The sequence below is a fragment of the Vipera berus genome (genome assembly GCF_964194415.1).
Source record: "Vipera berus genome assembly, chromosome: 1".
Taxonomy (NCBI): domain Eukaryota; kingdom Metazoa; phylum Chordata; class Lepidosauria; order Squamata; family Viperidae; genus Vipera; species Vipera berus.
Window position 1 is genome coordinate 43,981,020 of NC_138202.1, and position 21,642 is coordinate 44,002,661.

Consider the following 21,642-nt stretch of genomic DNA (forward strand, 5'->3'; position numbering starts at 1 on the left):
CAAGAAAACTGCAGGAACTCATCTAGGGATTGCCTGGAGTCAAAACTGACCCGAAGTCTCTGTCTCTGTCATCTCCACCTTTATCATCTCTTATCATCATCTCAAATGGAAAATCATGTATCCCATGTTGAAAAGATTATGCATGTAGGTATACATGTAGGTATACATGTATGTTACAAGGAGATTTAGGCAGGAGTACCAGGAACCAAACCTGAGATATTCAGGATGTGAAAAATATAGTTCACCCTTGCTGTTGGTCTCTTTCCGTTCTTCCATACGTCATACGTGTCTTCTGTTTTGCAGGAAATAGCTCTTGTGTATTTTTTTTTTTAAATGATGCCTTCTTTACCCTTGAAGGTAAAGTTTTTTCTTCATGCTCTCCCAAGTTAAAGGTTGACGAGGTATAGGAAAATAGGACTTCTGTTGTTGGTTAAAAACATGGGGTTTACGTTTTTCAATCAGTGGGTATATTTTCAGGTATTGCTAAGAACACATCCATCTCCATCTGTGGAGTACATTTGATAACACAGGGGGGGGGGGAAATGAAAGCAGTCAGAGACAAAAGGAGACAGAAGATGAATGCTAGTTTTCCCCTGGGGTTCATGGTTGAAGGAATTAACACAGCTTGGCACTCTAACCTAGCTGTGTTTGTTTCCATGGCAACAGCTACGTACATGTTTCATAGTATCTACAGTGACACAGTTGCAGAAATAGTAGCTTGCAGGTTTCTGATATCGCATCAGTGGGCTAGCAGCACATACACTGTCTTAAGTAAGTGTAGAAGAATTTTACCAGTCTAAGCCTCTGGATTCAGATAATTTAAGATGCTTCTGACATGAGTTAGCTTAAAGGAAGAGGGCTGGACCTTATATGCCACCAGGATGCCATGGTCAAAACTGAAAGTTGCAAGAAGCTGTTCAAGCAGTCCGCGTTGATTTGGGCAAAACAATCAAATGTGAGTGAATGCGGCTGGTTTAAAATGTGGGCAGTAAATTTTGAATGAAATTTTGAGGAGTAAATAGTTGTGGCAAGATGAAGGATGTTCTTTTCTTTTCTTTTCTTTTCTTTTCTTTTCTTTTCTTTTCTTTTCTTTTCTTTTCTTTTCTTTTCTTTTCTTTTCTTTTCTTTTCTTTTCTTTCTCTCCTTAATTCTCATGCAGACAAATCTTGCAGATTTATCTTAGTGCAATAGAACTGAGTGTGAATGGGAAGATTTTAGACTTGACAGTTGCTATGTTGGGATTTCTTGAATTGTAAAGCTGATTCCAAATGAAAATGATTGAGTTACTTAATTTGGGAAGATTTCAGTCTCCTATGGCCCTCTTTAGGGTTGTTGTAAATAGCAGAGCTATGTCAAAGCATAACATGTAGTGACCCTGATTTGTCTTTGACATTGTACTGCTACTTTTTTATTTTTTAAAAAAAATCTATTTCTTTGCTTTCCCCCCCCACTTCTCCTCCTCTTCTTTTTATCCACACTGTTATTATAACAAAAATAAGAATATCCTGATGTTCTGACAATTATATTTACATATACATGCTCCAAGTAGGTATTGTACTTATCTTCCAATTGTTTCTGGATCATGGGGGAATGCACAGAGCTAAATGAACATTAGAGTAAGTTTTAGCTCCATAGATTTTAGCAGTACTGTTGGTGTATCATTTGCGCTGATTTCTTTCAGCCTGTTTTCATTGTTTTGTGATTTCACTGTTGTAAAAGCAAAAGAGGGCTTTTAATGTTGCTAATTAAGAAGACATTATTCCAGAAGGTACAATTTGATATCTGCCTTTGCTTCCCTCTTTACCTATTCCATGTACATGCTTCTCCACAAAGGGGAATTCCCTTTTATTGGTTCACTCAGAGCAGAAACCAGATTGTGCTTTGAGTTAGCATGTGAATGTTGCTTATACACATATCCCAATGTTGTGAGTCTTCAGCAACATGGACATACACTGATGGTGTCAATCACCTAATTGTCAGCATACATGCTTACACTGGAAAAATTAGAAAGGTCTGTTTTCAAAATAATATGTAATTGCAAGCAATCAAATATGGATGCCAACATTCACCAACTTATGGATATTCATTATGATTTCTTATCCCTGTTAACAATAATCAGTGTTAAAAATAATTTGGATAATCTCTCTCTGATTTGCCTGTTGCATGAAAAAGTGATGCGCTTGACTTTCTAAGACTTTAAATAAATCTGTACCTTTTCCCCCCTAAAATTCTAATCTGCATCTAACAAACTACATAATTTACTATCAGCATCAACTCTAGGTAATAATACAATTGCATTAATTTACCAAAGTCAATCTGTGAATTGTCTGCATTTGTGGTTAGTACCAGAACCTGGAAAAGTTAGCAACTGCCAAGGTTGCATAGATGTTTGAAGAGCCCCACTATCTAGTTTTCAAGCTGGTATGATCCTAATTCTCCCTCCATGCTTTTTCACTGGCATTTGGGTGATAAACTCAATGATCACCTCCTATATTCATGGAGTTATACATTAGTTCATCATCATTGGCTGAGGAGGGTCTAAAATAGCCTTCCTTTCATGCTGGCTGGGAATTTTGGGAGTGTTGATTTCTCAGAACATTTATTTCCACTAAACTGGGAAATATTAGACTAAATAAAGAAAACTACCTTTAAAAATTGTCTGAAGATGAGGATCAGAATGCGACATTGCCATCAACACTGAACATTTGTATGTAAGAAAAAATGTGAGAGGGTATAATTTTTTTAAATTTAAATAGAGAAGAACACGCACACACATGATGAATGAAGGTTGCAGAATTAATTTATATGTGTAGATTTTGTGTTTTTTTACTGGAATGATGAAAGATAATATTTCTGTTCATTTTTCTAAGAACTGAGAGAAAACTGTCCAGATTTATAATACCCTGAATATTTCTCTCTCTGCCAGAATTAAATTCTAAACTACTCATAATTAGGTAGCACTCTTATTGAGATGAACATTACAGTCACTTTCTTAACTCTGCCTAATTAATAGCATATTAATAGCAATCCACCAACTGTTGTTCAGGCCAGGTCCAGGATAGATCGCGTAGAGAGGGAGCCGGGGTCGGCCACCTCCGGAGCTCCGGAGTGGGTCGTGGGATTTCCTATTCCCACGACGATAGGGAATGGCAGCAGGTGTAAGATCAGAGGGCCGTACCGACCTCCGGGAGGGCATCTCCGCTATTTACAAGCGGTGAGGCGCTCCGACCCTCTGTCTTCGACCCGAGGTCCCAGGAGCGGGGACGTGCAGCCACCTGAGCTCCGGCTGGTGTACCTGAATGCCAGGTCCGTCGCTAATAAGGCTCCTCTCGTCCGGGATTTGGTCGAGGGTGAGCATGCGGACCTGGCCTGCATCACGGAGACCTGGTTGGGCCCAGAGGGCGGTATCCCCCTGGTTGATCTTTGCCCACCAGGCTTCCGGGTGCTACACCGGCCTCGGACTCAGGGTAGGGGTGGGGGAGTGGCTGTGGTTATGAGGGAGACCTTATGTCCGCAGGAGGCCACCGTTCTTCAGATAGTCGGGTGCGAATCTCTCATTGAGGTTTGGTCCTAGGGCGCAGTTGGGCTTGCTGCTGGTGTACCTTTCGCCTAGTCGCGCAGCAGCAGCCCTGCCTGAGCTTCTCGATATCCTCTCAGGGCTGGTGATTGAGTTCCCCAAACTTATGGTTTTGGGAGACTTCAATCTACCATCCCTGGGAGGAGCATCTGAGTTAGCTCGGGAGTTCATGGCTTCCATGACGGCCATGGACCTGACGCAAGTAATTTATGGACCGACCCATGAGGGAGGCCACACCCTTGACATGGTTTTCTTATCTGGACGGTGGTGAGATGATCTTGGTGGGGGCTCCCCAATTGTTATGCCCCTGTCATGGACCAATCATCATCTCCTGCGGCTGGTCTTCCGTTTTGCCACTCCCCACCGTGGGGGTGTTGAGCCAACTAGATGGTTCTGCCCCAGGCGCTTAATGGACCCTGAGAGGTTCCAGGCAGCACTGGGGTCCCCACCTGCCTCCTCTGCTCACAGCTCGGCAGATGCCTTAGTGGAAGCCTGGGAAAGGACGGCCACGGAGGCACTTGACCGAGTTGTACCCTTGCGGCCCCTGACCCGGCGCAGATCCCAATGGGCTCCATGGTTCTCCGTGGAGCTCCGGGAGATGACGCATCGGAGACAGGGCCTAGAGAGCGGTTGGAGGTCCAGCCGATCTGAATCTGACCGATTGCGACTAAGAACCCATATTAGGTCTTATCTCGCAGCGATGAGGGTGGCGAGGTCTAACTACTTTGCTGCCCTCATCGCGTCCGCAGATAATCGCCCGGCCGCCCTGTTTAGGGTGACCCGCTCCCTCCTTAATCAGGAGGTGAGTGAGGAACCCTTGCAGGGGCGTGCCGAGGAGTTTAGTCAACATCTGTTGGACAAAATCGCTCGGATTCGGACCGGTTTGGACTCCGACTGGGCAGCGTCGGACGATCAGGACACGAGCGGTCTTGTCATTGCTACCTGGGAGGAGTTCGATCCTGTAACTCCGGAGGAAGTGGACAGGATTATGGGGAGGCTGAGCTCCACCACATGTTTATTGGACCCGTGCCCTTCCTGGCTGGTTTATGCAGCCCGGGAGGGGACACGAGGCTGGTTCCAGGCGGTTATATCTGCCTCCTTGAGTGAGGGTAGTTTTCCCGCCGCCTTGAAAGAGGCGGTGGTAAGACCTCTCCTCAAGAAGCCTGCCTTGGACCCGGCTGTGCTAAATAACTTTCGTCCGGTCTCCAACCTTCGCTTTCTTGCGAAGGTTGTTGAGAGTGTGGTGGCGCATCAGCTCCCTCTGGCCCTGGATGAAGCGGATTATCTAGACCCGTACCAATCGGGCTTCAGGCCCGGGTACAGCACGGAGACGGCATTGGTTGCGCTGGTGAATGATCTCTGGAGGGCTCGGGACAGGGGATATTCCTCTGTCCTAGTCCTATTAGACCTCTCAGCGGCTTTCGATACCATCGACCATGGTATCCTGCTGCGGCGCCTCAGGGGATTGGGAGTGGGAGGCACGGTTCTTCAGTGGTTCTCCTCCTATCTCCTGGGACGCTCGCAGTCGGTGTTGGCAGGGGGGCAGAGGTCGACCGCGAGACCTCTCGTTTGTGGAGTTCCTCAGGGGTCGGTCCTCTCGCCTCTCCTGTTCAACATCTACATGAAACCGCTGGGTGAGATCATTCGTGGTTTTGGAGTTGGGTATCATCAGTATGCTGATGATACCCAGCTTTTCATTTCGACCCCAAACCACCCCAGTGATGCCCTCGACGTGATGTCCCGATGCCTGGAGGCGGTCCGGGTCTGGATGGGGAGAAACAGGCTTCGACTCAACCATGACAAGACTGAGTGGCTGTGCGTACCGGCATCTCGGGATATTCAGGATATCCCACCCCTCACTATGGGGGGTGAGTTATTACCCCCTGTAGATAGGGCTCGCAACTTGGGTGTCCTCCTAGATTCACAGCTCTCCCTAGAAGACCATATAGTAGCTGTGACTAGGGGGGCCTTCGCCCAGGTTCGCCTGGTGCGCCAGTTACGGCCCTATCTAGACCGGGATGCCTTACGTACGGTCACTCATGCGCTCATGACCTCTCGTCTTGACTACTGCAACGCTCTCTACATGGGGCTACCCTTGAAGACCACTCGGAGGCTCCAACTGGTACAGAATGCAGCCGCGAGAGTTGTGTTGGGAGTTTCCCGACACTCCCATGTCACACCTTTGCTCCGCGAGCTGCATTGGTTACCAGTTGTCTTCCGGGTGAGGTTCAAGGTGTTAGTAATGACCTACAAAGCCCTACATGGCATGGGTCCGGAATACCTTGGGGAGCACCTGCGGCCGGCATCAACTTCCCTCCACCCAGTACGCTCCCACAGAGAGGGCCTCCTCAGGGTGCCACCGGTCAAAGAATGCCGACTGGTGGCCCCCAGGGGGAGGGCATTCTCTGTGGGTGCACCGGATCTTTGGAACCATCTTCCGGTTGAGCTCCGGATGGCGCCTGACCTCCGCTCCTTCCGGCGCGATCTTAAAACCCATCTTTTTGAGCAAGCTGGCCTGGCCTGATGGGATGGGGTTGGATTTTATAAATGGATTTTAACTGTTAATCTGTATTAATTTATTATGTGCACTGTTTAATTACTTTTTAATAATTTTTAATTTTTGTATCTTGTTTTTATGTATTGCCCTGTTCACCGCCCTGAGTCCTTCGGGAGAAGGGCGGTATACAAATTAAATAAATAAATAAATAAATAAATAAATAATATCTTATTTTGGTTAATTTTCCATGCTGGAGGATTCTGTAACAGTACAGTGAGAACTGTGTTGCTATATTAAGTATTTGCTACATTGGTCAAAAATTCTGTAATGCTCTTTGTCCCTAAGCCGCTCTCAGTCGGTGTTGACGGGAGGGCAGAGGTCCGCCCCGAAGCCTCTCGTTTGTGGAGTTCCTCAGGGGTCGGTCCTCTCTCCCCTCTTGTTCAACATCTATATGAAGCCGCTGGGTGAGCTCATTCGTGGTTTCGGGGTGGGGTATCATCAGTATGCTGATGATACCCAGCTTTTTCTTTCCACCCCAAACCAACCCAGTGATGCCCTCGATGTGATGTCCCATTGCCTTGAAGCGGTCCGGGTTTGGATGGGGAGAAACAGGCTTCATCTCAATCCTGCCAAGACTGAGTGGCTGTGTATACTGGCATCTCAGACTAACCAATCTTTTCCATCCTTAACTATGGGGGGTGAGGTGTTACCCCCCATTGATAGGGCCCGCAACTTGGGTGTCCTCCTGGATTCACGGCTCAGTTTGGAAGATCATATAGGAGCCGTGGCCAGGGGAGCTTTTGCCCAGGTTCGCCTGGTGCGCCAGTTACGGCCCTATCTGGACCGAGATGCCCTACGCACAGTCACCCATGCACTCGTGACCTCCCGGCTAGACTACTGCAATGCTCTCTACATGGGGCTGCCCCTGAGGACCACTCGGAGGCTTCAACTGGTGCAGAATGCAGCCGCGCGAGTTGTAATGGGAGTCTCCCGATATTCCCATGTAACACCTCTTCTCCGCGAGCTGCATTGGCTTCCAGTTGCCCTCCGGGTGAGATTCAAGGTGCTGGTGATGACCTATAAAGCCCTAAATGGCATGGGCCCGGATTATCTAAGGGAGCACCTGCTGCCAGCGTCAATTACCCATCGTCCTGTGTGCTCCCACAGGGAGGGCCTCCTCAGGGTACCGCCGGTCAAGGATTGCCGACGGGCGATCCCCAGGGGGAGGGCGTTCTCTGTGGGCATGCCTGCCCTATGGAATCAACTGCCAACGGAACTCCGGACTGCCCCCGACCTTCGTTCATTTCGCCGGGACCTAAAAACCTGGCTCTTTGAGCTATCTGGTCTGGACTGAGGGGTTTAATGTTTTTAAATTGTGATTTAATTTTTGTGGCTAGACTTTTATTTTAATTTATTTTAATTTTATATTGGATTGTTTTTAAATTTTGCCTTGTAAACCGCCCTGAGTCCTTTGGGAATAGGGCAGTATATAAACCGAATACATAAATAAATAAATAAATAAATAAGTTGACCTATCTATGAGGACTAACAGTGCAACATTTCTGCTAATGAGAAGAACAGATATACTAGTACAGGGGTCTGCAACCTTGACATAGCTGGCTGAGGAATTCTGGGAGCTGAAGTCCACAAGTCTTAAAGTTGTCAAGGTTGCAGACACCTGTACTAGTAGAACTAATATTTATAATTCCCAGAAAGCATGATAGATTTAAGAGGATAATAGGAACAAAGTCTAACATATCTGGAAGATCATCATGAAGAACTAGTAGAAAACCTGAATCATAATAAATCGAATAATGTTTGACGTAGAATAATGGATTTAGAAGTGATATCAGAAATTATCTAGTCCAACTCTCCACTCAGTTTAAGATTTACTAAAACATTTCAGACATATAGCAAGGTAAAAACTATTGAACATCTCAGTAAAGAGAGACATACTTCACTGTAATTTCAACCCATTCGTTCTGGTCCTGTTCCCTGAGATGGCAGAGAGCATTCAAAAAATATGCTGCAGACACTAAGGCCTTGGGAAAAAAAATATTCAACTGCTGTGATGTGTCTATACTTGCAAAGATTAGAATCATGCAAGCCATGGCATTCCCTGTGATGGTATATGGAAGTGAAAGTCGGATTCTGAAGAAGCAGATTGATAAGAGTATTGAACCTTTTGAATAGTAGTGTTGGAGAAGATTCCTGAAAGTACTGTGGAGCAACAAAAAAACAACAAAAACAAATGGATCATTGAAGAAATCAACCCAAAGTTTTCACTCAAGGCACAAACGACAAGGTTCCGATTTATCCTACTTCAGATACATTGTGCAAAGATCTAACTCTCTGGAAAAGGCTCTAATGCTGGGAAAAATGGAAGGAAAGAGGAAAGGTAGCAAGGTGGGTGGACTCACAGTGACAATAAATGCACCATTAGGGATAGATTGTCATAGGGGAAAAAAATCCCTGTGGTTGCTAAGAATTGACAGTGAATTGATGGCATGCAATCAATCAATCAATGATGATAACTTTATTGTCACTTTGAATGTACACCAATCGGCATACATCAAAATGAAATTTCGTTGCATACAGCTCTCAAAGGGTCACCACCTCCGATATATACTTCTTGTTCGTGGCCCGCTCAAATTTCACATTGTCCATTTTAGTCTCTAGGGAGTGAACGATGGCACACAGGACAGATGGAAATGGGGCTCCATGTAGATTAGCCCTCAAATTCGCTTGTATTCTGACAACCTCTCCTTCTTTCCTTTTTCTGATCCTGACTCTTCCACCCTTTCCTTAAAGAGGCCTTGCTTCTTTTCTCCCCTGGAGCACGCTGCCACCTCCACCAACTCCTCCTAAAGCCTCTCTCTCTTCCTCTGGGCCTGCCGACAGCCTCATCCAGTTCCTTCGCTCCATAAGCTCCAGGTCCTCTCCTCCTCTGCCTCCTCTGGAAACAGCCCTGATTTGCAGTAGAATCCATCACTGGGCCAGCAGTCAGATCTTGCTGCTGGTAGAACAAATTCAAACAGCACCAACGACTTTTAACGGTCTCACCAACAGTTTCAAAACAACTAGAAACTCGCCAGGCCAGCAAAGATTGTCGGTCGTATGTCGTATGTTACCTTAGTTCCACCATGTTGCTCAAACACATTAAAATCTTCCTGATCATGTGACCTATAGCCCTTACTATCCCTCCCAAAACTATTTGCCTTCAAGAGCCAATGCAGCCGCAGCCATTCCAGGCACCGCCATCTTAGATCAATCAATCAAACAAACAAATATTTAAACAAGTCTCCCATTTTTTTCTTCTAGGAAATATTATTTGCAATTACACATTTGGTAAGCTCATTTTGCAGAATTTCTCAATTTTTGTGGATACCTTTCTTCTTGTACTGAGTTTGTCAAGAACTACTCTCCTGAAATCCCATAGGTAGCCTGACTCTTCTGTATTCTTTCTCCCCTTGAACTCAAGGATAACATGGTCATTTTCTCCCATGTTTCCAATCACCTTCACTTTTACAACCAATTCCTTCCTTTTGGTAAAAGGTTTTATTACTTTTTCTAAATGTTATCAAGAAAAGATAGCAATTCGTAAGATCTTTGACTTTTGCAAAGATTGTTATTCCAGTACTGAAAGTTTGATCATTTGACTCAGAAAGGCAGAATATTTGTTGCCTGTCTAAGTGATCTACGGTATATTATATTCCCACAACAATATCTTTTTTGTTTTTGAACAAAATACTTTCAACAGGATTTTTATGCTCCAGTTCATTCATTTCTGTGCATGCATGTACTTTATTTATATACAGTACAACTTAAACTAGCTTTAAACATATTCTCTCTCTGTACTTTGGAGTGCAAGATGAATGCTACACTCAGCATTGTTAAGAAAAGTTTCCAATAAATAAAATAATTTTTTTACCTTCAAGCACCTTTTCTCTTTTAAGACACAGTGGAGGATGTGTTCAACTGAATAACAGAATAACTGAATTGGAAGGGACCTTGAAGATCTTCTAGTCTCAAGCAGGAAACCTATACTGTTTCAGACAAATGGTTGTTCAATCTCTTCTTAAAAACTTCCAGCATTAGAGCATTCACAACTTCTGGTAGCAAGTCATTCCACTGATTAATTGTTCTAATTGACAGGAAATTTCTCCTTAGTTCTAGGTTGCTTCTCTCCTTGACTAGTTTCCATCCGTTGCTTCTTGTTCTACCTTCAGGTGCTTTGGAGAATAGCTTGGCTCCCTCTTCCTTGTGGCAACCCCTAGGATACTGGAACACTGCTATCATGTCACCCCTTGTCCTTCTCCTCATTAGACTAGACAAACCCAATTCCAGCAACCATTCTTTATATGTTTTAGCCTCCAATCCCCTAATCTTCTTTGTTGCTACAGTATTCTCTGCATTTTTTCTAGAGTCTCAACATCTTGTTTACATCGTGGCAACCAAAGCAGTATTCCAAGTGTATTCTTGTAATCCAGTATGCAGTATTCCAACTACTTCATTGAATCAGCTATTGCTAATTGTCTTATTTACTTAGTTTCATACTCATTGCTTATTATAAGCACTGCTTATAACTTTCTCTTCTTTATATGAAACATTCCCTGTGAGAAACAGGACATTCTTATCTACTTCTCCAGTGATTTTGCATCAATTTGGGGGTTCTAAGATTGTCAATGTATCCCACATCTGATTTTGGACTGCATTTGAAGGGTCCTTTAAAAGCTTTTTATTAAAAAAAAGGACAATTCCTCTTTTAAAAGACTTAATTACTCCCTAACCATTGCAGATGGAAAGCTTAAAATATATTTTGTCATGTAGAGACATTACACTGCAGAAATGGGAAACAACTTCTAGTAGTCTTAGCAAATTTTACTAGTAAACGAACAGTAACAAATTCACTATCCTGGCTTAAAATTTACTTGATTTCAGCCCCACCAGCTACACCAGATCAGGAATCACTTCCAAAGGAAAGCTAAAACTACTTTTATTGAGAGCGACTATAATGATGGAATTTTACGAGTTGGATTATGTTGAACCTCTTTCCCTTGTTATACCCTGTGAATTAAGGAGGTGTCTACCTAAGCCATTTCTGCAAGCATTCTGCCTTCTGGATTTAAACTATGTTTTTCTCCTTGTTACTTTGGTAACAGATGTGGCCTACGTCTACCAAGGTTATCTTCTTTACTTTCTGAATTGTTCTCTCACTGACCCTTTAAATTCTGCTAAATCAGTTTTGAACTTTTGACCTTCTAGGTACACTATCCACATCATCTGTCAAAAAAAATTGAACATCTGCCACATCATTGCTGCATTATTCTGTTTCAGAATCATATCTATAGTAGAATATCAAATAAATAAAATTTACTTCTGGGGTTGTATTAGTAGTTCTCTATTGGTAGATAAGTTGTTTTTTTGAGGCTCTGGTATATAGTTTGACCAAGGGCTTAGTTGCCATTTTGAAAGCGAGAGCAATGGAAGTTTTGGATCAGACTGCATTTGTGTGGAGTCTTTATGCATGTGAATCAGGGAGAGCTCCCTAGTTTTCAGATGAATTCTAGGTGATAAAACAATATAAGAGATGCCTAGCATACTACAAAAAGAAAACAAAGAACAAGAAGACCAAGCACATGTAAGAACTTTTCTTAGGTGTTGTCTTGTGGCAATAAGACTGGCAAAATACAGTTATTTTTCTGTCCCTATTGTGTCTGTGGAGAGCTATTTAAATTGACCCAAGCCATCCTGCATAAGAAGGGGCAGAAGAATACTTGCAGGGCACAGTGACGACTATTTAATGAATCTGTTATAGCACCTTTCCTATGAAACATCATTTCCCTGGAGAGCTGGATGGCCCAAGTCTTTGTCTTTCATGAATTATTAAGGACCAGGATGTTCTCTCAGGAAACTAATGAGGCTTTTTTCTTGGGGTGTTTCTGAATTCAGGCCTTCTTATTGTCTGTATTTTTGACCCATGTTTACATGTTCTCATTAACTATTCCTCTACATCAACCAACAGAATACTTTGGGGGGAGGGGAGAACAAATGGCCCTTCAGAATTTCAGATATTCAACCTGTGTGACCACTGACTATGCTGGCTGGGATTCCTGAGAAGTGTAATTCTGAAGGACCATATATAAGTTGTCTAAAAGTACTTTTTCCCTTCAAAGAGATGAGAGTAGAATGATTTACTTGTATAATACATGCCAATTATCCTATGATCTGAGGTTTACTTCTTGTGTACCATCTATCCACAGAATCACCTATGGAAAAACTGCATGGAATACTATAGCCAGCAAGAAATTTGCAAATACACAGGACATTCAAGCAGCCATTTATGGATGCAAAATATTAACTGGCCCAGACCATTGGCCATCAGCTGAGCAGCTTTTTTTTTTTACTCCAACTGAATCAATACATTACTTTTCAGCTGTTGAACCACATTTGATTTTCATCTTTTGCTTAAAGGACTATAGCTCACTATAGAGTGATGCAATTAGTTGCAGCCTATATAATTCAGATTATCAATTAACATTAGAGATCCATTTATAATACCAGTTGAACAATTTATTTTTTGAATTTTTATTTGCACCATTATTATGTTATCACTGTTATTACTGTTTATTTAATAAGCACATGTGTTGCGTGCAGAATGTTCCTAGTTCTCTTTCCAGTTTCATTAGTTGAACAGATGAATATTGAGAAACAGTATCTTCCAGCTTGCATAGATACTGGGAAATAATATCTTCCAGCTTGCATAGACAATTCTGGCTGGATAGACCAGTCTGGTCTGCTTTATCATAAAACATCAAATAATCCTTAGTCTTTGTACAGTATAAAACAATATACCATAAATAATAATATACATTCTTCATCTTGAGTTATTTGTGAAAACAATAAAAGTGGGATACAAACAAATAAAATAAGAACAAAATAAAAATAAAAGTTATCTCTGGGACATGGTCTGCCCTCTCTAATGCCTCACACTTCCATATCACTTCCAATTCTAGTATCACTATTGGTGCTAAAATCATATTTCCTTCTCCAAGCAGTGATGTTTCCACATAGCAGTCTGATATTTTTTCACTGGAAAATATGATATTTTGAATAATTCACATTGACTAAATATGTTTAATTATGAGTGACTCTATTACCTGTATCAGTGATGCTGCTTCTGAATTAAAATCATCAATGGCCATACAACTATAACTTGAAAACCCGCTAACAGAAACAATAAGAGGATATTCACAATAATATTGCCAGTAATCAAATGACGACATTTCTGTAATTAATCTAGCTGCTATACTGGACAACAAAAAAGTAGACTGGGGCACTAAAATTAGGAATAGGTAAACAATAGCTCATCCTCTAAAAAATGATTTGGTCTTCTGCAATTATAGTTAAAATATTTTTTTTGAGGTTTGGTTTTGCTCCACGCTTTTTTTCTAAAATCATTTATTTTAAGCAAACATTAAACTTGACAGAATACCTTTCAACTGGTATTGTTGTTTTGCTGTATAGCCTTATGCTCCTGTTGTCTGATAAAAGGGTGAACTACAATCCAGGTTTTAGAGCAGAATGCCTGATTAACCTGTCTGCTAGCTACATATGGAAATAAATTAGCAAATGGTTCATCTGGGACTGAAGTACTATAGCGATGATAAATTATTGCCCTCTTCCATGGCTATATTACTGAAGCTTCAATGGTTTCTCTGTTCTCATTGCAAAGATTGATAATAGCAAATCATTATGGTTCTGGAAATAAGGTAACATTTGAAGTAGTATAAGCAGATTCTAAGAGATTCTGAGCCTTATTTTTATAAACTTTGTATAGGCTTTTTCAGTTTAATTAAACTATTTTTTTAAAAAAATAGCAAATATTAAATAGAAAGATTATGACTGAAAATATAACATGAACATATGTTTAATCAAAGAAAAACTATCACCCAGAAAAGTATCATGAAAAATCTCAGGAATGTGTCTATTTTATGCCACCCAGAGTCACCTTATTGGGGAGATGGCATAAACATTTAATAAACACATAAAAATAAATACATTTATTTTTCTCAGCAACCATTCATAAATGGCTTGGTTGACTTGGCTTTCTTCGTGTGTTTTTTTAAAGTTGTACTCTATATTCAATCCTACAATTTCCTGGAGGTCTCTAATCAAGTCAATTTCCTGAACCTTGTAAAAATCAGTCAAGATTATTCGATGCTACACAGAAATACATAAACACAGACAAAACTCAAAGAAAATTTCAGCAAATTGCTTGAAAAGCCTCTTCATTGTGATTATATTGTGTGCATGCAGCTGTGTACCAATGCAATTGTACTGAAACAGGCATTCAGGTTTTGTGCTCATTGCACGCACATTGGGAAGAGAGGTAGTGTTGGCCTTTCAAGATCTAATCCAAAGGTGCTTTTTCCAAAAGGCAACTGGACTTCTTAGTTTTTTCTTTGAAAATATTTCACTTCTTATGCAAGAAGCTTCTTCAAAACTGATCTAATGTCATCTTGGAATAGATTTTGTGCAGTGTATGCCTCCCAGCATACACAAAGGACAGCACAGCAGGAGGCTGATGGTGCAGATCAGCAGAGGGGCTGGACAGCTCTGGGCGATAACTGCTCACTCAGGATAAGCGTAATGAGTTAAGCTGTTGACAGCCCCAGGCATGGTCAGCCTGGTGGGAAGCCAGGATCTACACCCATTGTCACCTGCACTGGCAGGAAGCCCAGGTTTGAACTGATTGGATGCCATCCACCTGGGCAGGTACAAATAGACGCCAGGCTTCCCTGTTTCCCCAGTTCGTTCTGTTCAGAATAAGCTCATCTTCACCCCAGCTCTGTGTCCGTCTCTATGTGAAGCACGCGACTTTACATTTTGTAGTTGCTACTCAATTAAAAATATGCTTTGATTTTCAAATCTGGGAGGAAGGAGTGGGAATTTAATTTTTTGCCCTGCCATTTTATTTCTATGGAACTGGAAATAATTCCTTGTAGAGAAGTGTTAATATACTATTAATTTTACTCAAGAGCTGACATTAAGCAGAGAAACAAGTCCCTTCTCCAACTGCAGACAAGCATACCAGGAATATTCAGATTGTATTCAAATAGTTGAAGACTCACAAGCAAATTCCAAGCAAAGCAGGCTACTAAACCAATAAAGAGTCGAAGAAGTGAGCTCTTTCCTGTGTTCAGTAGATCATCTTTTTCTCTACAGGACTAAGGTTAAGACTGGCCATAATACTGTCCAAATCCTGATGACAAACTAACACAACTTGGCTTCCATTTTCTGCCTTACATTTCAACATGATGCTTGATGAAAGCTTGTTGTGAGTCAAGTCAGTCAGACATTCAGCTTTCCATGACTTAATGGGCTCCAGATGTCTTCCCAACCAATGTATCCGGCATCCAGTCAAGGAGCAATCCCTTGACTTAGAATACAGAAAGCATCATAGAAGACAGTAAGACAGACTGCTCAGAATGGTAAGGCTTTAAGGGAGGTAGAAGGACAAAATGATAAGTTTGGTAGCTGAAAATTCTAGAAGTTGGAGACAAGCTACTTCTCAATGACAGCAGAAGCTATTACTTTATTCTATAGTACATCATTATTGATTTCTGAGAAATAAAATGTTACATGTTTATATATTTACCAGTGTGCAGTTAAGAGCAAATGCTTATTGTGTGTTCTAACTGTATAGTCACCATATGGTTACGTAATTATCCAGCTATACACATGCATTATATTAGTTTATATACAGAGCAAGCATATGGGATTCACATCAATGGGTCTCTCTCTTACCTCATCCCCTCACTTACATACATGAATCATAACCTGTGAAAAGCCTTTATGCATAGAGTTATATGCTCATGGAAAGCTTGATTAAAAATCAGTCTGTTTTTTTAAAAAAAACAGTCTATTTCCTAAGTTAGCTGATTGTGCACGTACATCTAAGTCTCTAGAATCTCTTTTTTCACCAATGTTATTTGAGTTAGCTGGTGATACAGTCTAATGTAGTTGGTTGAGATGGATAACCTTAGACTGATTGCTATGAGACAAATCATGGAGTTGCTGTTGTGCGGATAAAATGAAAGGAGATTTTAAGTATCTATTCTCACACTTCAGAAGCTACTTACAATTCTGACTATACAGTCACCTTTCAGTGGTATATTAAGGTTTTCACTGATAAAGGTGTTTGTCAAACTGGGAAACACCCACTGAAGCATACCAGTGTCATTGTTTGACTACATCACTACCTGTCAATAAAACTCCATTTACCAGGGCTAGCACTTAAAATTTAAAACCTGTGGTTATCTCTGAAGAAATATATCTCATTTGCTGAAATCATAATTAGCAGCTTTGACCATCATCATAAACTTCCCCAGTTTACAACTGATTTGGGGGGGAGGGCTGGGCGGAATGGGACAGAAAACATACTTCTTTGTATGGTCAGAAGTCCAGTTACAAAAATTAATCAACTGCACCTACAAATAAAATATGCATATTCTTATTTTTGTATGCAGCAGAACTAGAATTAACTTTTACTGTTTATTTACGGAGGAAAAAGACTCCTTCAGCATTGGTGTGTGTGTGTGTGTGTGTGTGTGTGTGTGTGTGTGTGTGTGTGTGTAGTGAGAGAGAGGCGGAGGGGGAGGGGGAGGGAAAGAGAGAGAAAGGAAGAGAAAGAGAAATTTGTCTCTGTACAGTAGTTTTATTTGGAAGTTTTCTTTCAGGCTGCAATATATAGCCATTTACATCAGAGTAACTTCTGTTAGACATAATAGAACTTACTTCTGAATGGATGTCCATAGGATTACACATTTAGACCATCAACAAGCTGCTAAGCTTTTGTTAAGACAATGCCAATTAAATAAATTTGTGTCCATTGAATGGTAACCTCGTGCATAGTACTTGATTGTTTCTCCTGCCTTAAGTGAAAAGCTAGATTGATGAAAACCACATGTGGGTTTTCCCAAAGGAACCATAGGGCAGATAAAAGAATTTCCATTTTTATTGGAAATGTCCAGTCCCATCCAATAAACTGATCAAGAACAACTGTTTAACTATCCAGCATCCAAGTATTTATTGAAGTTATAATCTGGGAGGAAAATAAACTTTCCCAGTGACCATATTATAACAAGCTATGAATGTTTATATATGGAGAATTATGGTGCTTCTGCAGTTTTCTTTAGAAAGTTGGACTATGCAAAAGGTATTTATAATTTGTATTTTTGAGAGTTGCTTAGACAGCCTAAGCTTGCTTCATTTCCAGAGTAAAAAATGAACTTCAGTGCTATGTATAGTGAGTGTGAAAGCCAATTTAACAGATTGCTCAGCATCTGATAACAAATGAGCCTCAATTCTGGGTTCTTTTCAAAACATTTATAGTGTGTTTTATTTTGATTTAGTCTCTTAAATTGGTTTACTGTGGTTACTTGTACAATCTGTTTAAAGACCTTCCAGGTCCTTTCCAACCCTATGATTCTATGAAGGCCACATGAAAGCCATTTTGATGGCTCCATTTCTGTGCAGAGACAACCTAAGGTGATATAGGTAAAGGTAAAGGTAAAGGTTACCCCGCACATGCGTACTAGTCGTTTCCAACTCTAGGGGACAGTGCTCATCTCCGTTACAAAGCCAAAGAGCCAGCGCCTGTCCGAGGACGTCTCCATGGTCATGACTAGACGCCAAAGGTGCACGGAACACTGTTACCTTCCCACTGTAGTGGTCCCTATTTTTCTATTTGCATTTTTACATGCTTTTGAACCGCTAGGTTGGCAGAAGCTGGGACGAGTAACAGGCGCTCACTCTGTTATGCGGCACTCGGGATTCGACCCACCAAACTGCCGACCATCTGATCGACAAGCTCAGCGTCCTAACCCACTGAGCCACCGCGTCCCTCTCAAGGTGATATACAAGAGTTAATTCAAAGAGAAGCGAAATAAAATACTTTCTGAGGGATAATTCATATGACTAGTAGAGCAGGTTGACATTGTGTTCACTCAAATGAAGCAGGGTTGCTACTTCCAATTAGTGTGGGTCAGCCTCTTGAGAATCAAACTTGCCGGTTCCCTCCTTCCTTGTTGTGGGTGGCTGGAGCTGCTATAGTAATGCTTCTTTTCTGTCACTAGGTGTCACTTTAGCACTGCCTCTATACAAGGTAGGGATGTCAAGTATCAAAATAAACCAAACATCCAAGGTATATTATGAATATGTATAATGGTATATGGATGGGAATGGCCTTGGGAGATGTGGGGGTTGGGGAAGCAAAGAGATGCTGCTTAGGAAATGGTCAGTTAAAAGAGGGTATAGCCTGCAGCTATGTAAGGGGCAGAGAAAGAAACTCAGGCGACAAAACTTGTCAGGCTTCAAAAGAGATGTCTCGAGATATATAATATTAGACTTGCCAGATTGTATTTAGGCAGCTTTACAATAAAGTAGAATTAGTTTATCTAATTGTGTTTCCTGGGAAGGGTGATAGTATGCGTTAGCAGGTATATATACATAGGTAGCTATATAGAAGTCATTGTAGAAACATTTCCCCTGGAAAAAAATGTGTATTTATATTTTTGGATCACACAAAGGATCAATTTTTAGTTTGTCTCAGGGAGTTCTCGACTTATGACCACAATTGAGCCTCAAATTTCTGTTGCTAAGTAAGACAGTTGTTAAATGAGTTTTGCCTCACTTTGCAAAATTTCTTGCCATTGTTGTTAAGTGAATCCCCATTGACTTTGCTTGTCAGAAGGTTGCAAAAAGTGATCACATGACCTCAGGATAGTGCAACTGTCATAAATTTGAATCAGTGCCAAATTTTGTTCATGTGACCTTAAGGATGCTGTAGCAACAGTCGTAAGTGTGAAAAGTGATCACAAGTCACTTTTTTTCAATGCTGCTGTAACTTCAAACGGTCACTAAACTAATGGATGTAGGACAAGGACTAGCTGTATATTCTGGTTCCACCACCCTACCATATTAAGACCTGCCAGTTTATTTGGTGGAAATTCTATAATTCAAACTATTTTGGAAACCCATGATAATGACATCACAGTACATTCTTGAACCTTACCTGTATTAAGATCTCTGGGTACTAGCACTTTGCTAAGGTTGTCACCTGCAAGTTGCAAGATTTCCTATAGATAAGTAATGCCATTGCAAATATGAGAACACCCAATTCTAATTCCAAAAATGTAATAATATTAAAAAATATCCTGCTTGGTCTATTATTTTCATCTGTTATTAATGTATGTTTCTGAGACAACATATATATCCTCACATTACTGTACTAGGTCTAAGTCAGTGGTATAACAAAAAACAACTGAACATGTATGAATACATATTCTGGTATTCCTCCTTTGTCTAACACTCTCATATTCTTAGATTTTGCATCACCGATGAATGACTGAAAGAATTTCTCACAGACAGCTAAAGAAAGATAGTGAAGGTTGATTTTACAACCCAGACTATATGTTTGTGTGTGTACTTTATTTAGTTCCTGAGCAAAGAAACCAGTGTGCAAATATTATTTTGTGTGAAGCAGAAATTTCAGTCATTTCCAAATGTTAATGTGGTGAACACAAGTGTCAGGGATCATTTTAAACCTTGCTGTTGCCAAAACTCAAAGCTACAAATCACTGAGAATGTCAGGCTGTACATTAAGAACATGGTGGGCCCTTTTTTTGTTTACTAAATTGCTGCAGAATTGAAGCCAGCCTAAGCAAAAGTACAATATGCAAGAGAAAAGAGTTTAATCCCCTTTAAAAGGGAAACCCTGCATCTGCAATTAATATAAGTAAATATGCAGGAGACTGTGTGCCCTACTTTTTTGGGGAGGGGGGGGGAAACAGTCCTCTGTGTGCTGAAAAGCATTCTCAATTTAAACTTTCCTTCACTCTTGTGTTTGGACTATAAAGCCTATTGTTCCCAGTGATTTGGCCATGCTGATTGAAATGGATACTGTCTTTAAGGGCTGTATAATCCAAGTCAGCTAGATAAAGAATCATTGGAAGGGAGAGCAAAGAGTCTCAAGGTAGCTCATTTAGATATCATACCCTCTGGACCCAGGCTGAGCAGGCACAAATTGAGCAGATTGTCTAATCGTAGCCTTCTCCAAGAATCAAAGAACTGCTCATTGGAAAGGACATTGAAAGTCTTCTTGCCCAACTCCCTGCTCAATACAGGAATCTTCATAGCATCCCAGATAAATGGCTGTCCAACATTTTCTTGAAAACTTTCAGTGATGAGGCCTCCATGACTTCAGAAGGCAAGCAGTTCCGTTGATTAATAGCTCTCACTATTCCTTCTTAGAATGTGAAGTGAAGTGGGCCTTAGGAAAGCTGAGCAACCACAAAGCTAGTGGAGGTGACAGTATTCCAGCTGAGCTATTCAAAATCTTAAAAGACGATGCAGTAAAAGTGCTACACTCAATTTGCCAGCAAATTTGGAAAACTCAACAGTGGCCACAGGATTGGAAAAGATCAGTTTACATTCCAATTCCAAAGAAAGGCAGTGCCAAAGAATTTTCAAACTATCACACCATTGCACTCATTTCACATGCTAATAAAGTTATGCTTAAAATCCTACAAGCTAGACTCCGGCAGTATGTGGATCAAGAACTACCAGACGTACAGGCAGGATTTTGAAGAGGCAGAGGAACTAGAGATCAAATTGCCAACATACGCTGGATCATGGAGAAAGCTAGGGAGTTCCAGAAAAAAATCTACTTCTGCTTCATTGACTATGCATTTGATTGTGTGGATCACAACAAATTGTGGCAAGTTCTTAAAGAGATGGGAGTACCAGACCATCTTATTTGTCTCTTGAGAAACCTATATGTGGGTCAAGAAGCAACAGTGAGAACTGGACACAGAACCACTGCTTGGTTCAAAATTGGGAAAGGAGTCAGGCAAGGCTGTATACTGTCACCCTGCCTGTTTAACTTATATGCAGAGCACATCATGAGAAAGGCAGGGCTAGATGAATCAAAAGTTGGAATTAAGATTTCCGGGAGAAATATCAACAACCTAAGATATGCAGATGATACCACTCTAATGGCAGAAAGTGAAGAGGAACTAAAGAGCCTCTTGTTGCTGGTAAAGAAAGAGACTGCAAAAGTTGGCTTGAAACTTAACATTAAGAAAACCATGCCATCTGGCCCTCTCAATTCCTGGCAAATAGATGGGGAAGAAATGGAGGTAGTGACAGATTTTATTTTCCTGGGCTCCAAGATCACTGCAAATGGGGACTGCAGCCAAGAAATTAAAAGACGCTTGCTCCTGGGGAGGAAAGCCATGGCAAATCTAGACAGCACACTAAAAAGCAGAGACATCACCCTGCCAACAAAAGTGCGTATAGTCAAGGCTATGGTCTTCCCAGTTGCAATGTATGGCAGTGAAAGTTGGACCATAAGAAAGGCTGAGCGCCAAAGAATTGAGACCTTTGAACTATGGTGCTGGAGAAGACTCCTCCAAGTCCCTTGGACTGCAAGGCGATCAAACTGGTCAGTCCTAGAGGAGATCAAGGACTGGCTGCTCTTTAGAAGGCCAGATCCTGAAGTTGA

General features: G+C 41.3%; 1 protein-coding gene across 1 annotated transcript in view; it reads left to right on the forward strand.

The window, feature by feature from the left end:
- Positions 1-659: 659 nt before the first annotated feature.
- Positions 660-21,642, forward strand: part of FOXN3 (forkhead box N3) — a 228,826-nt gene continuing 207,843 nt past the window's right edge. The window contains exon 1 of the mRNA XM_081322211.1: positions 660-955. The gene's annotated coding sequence lies outside the window, so the exon portion shown is untranslated. The remainder of the gene's footprint in view (positions 956-21,642) is intronic.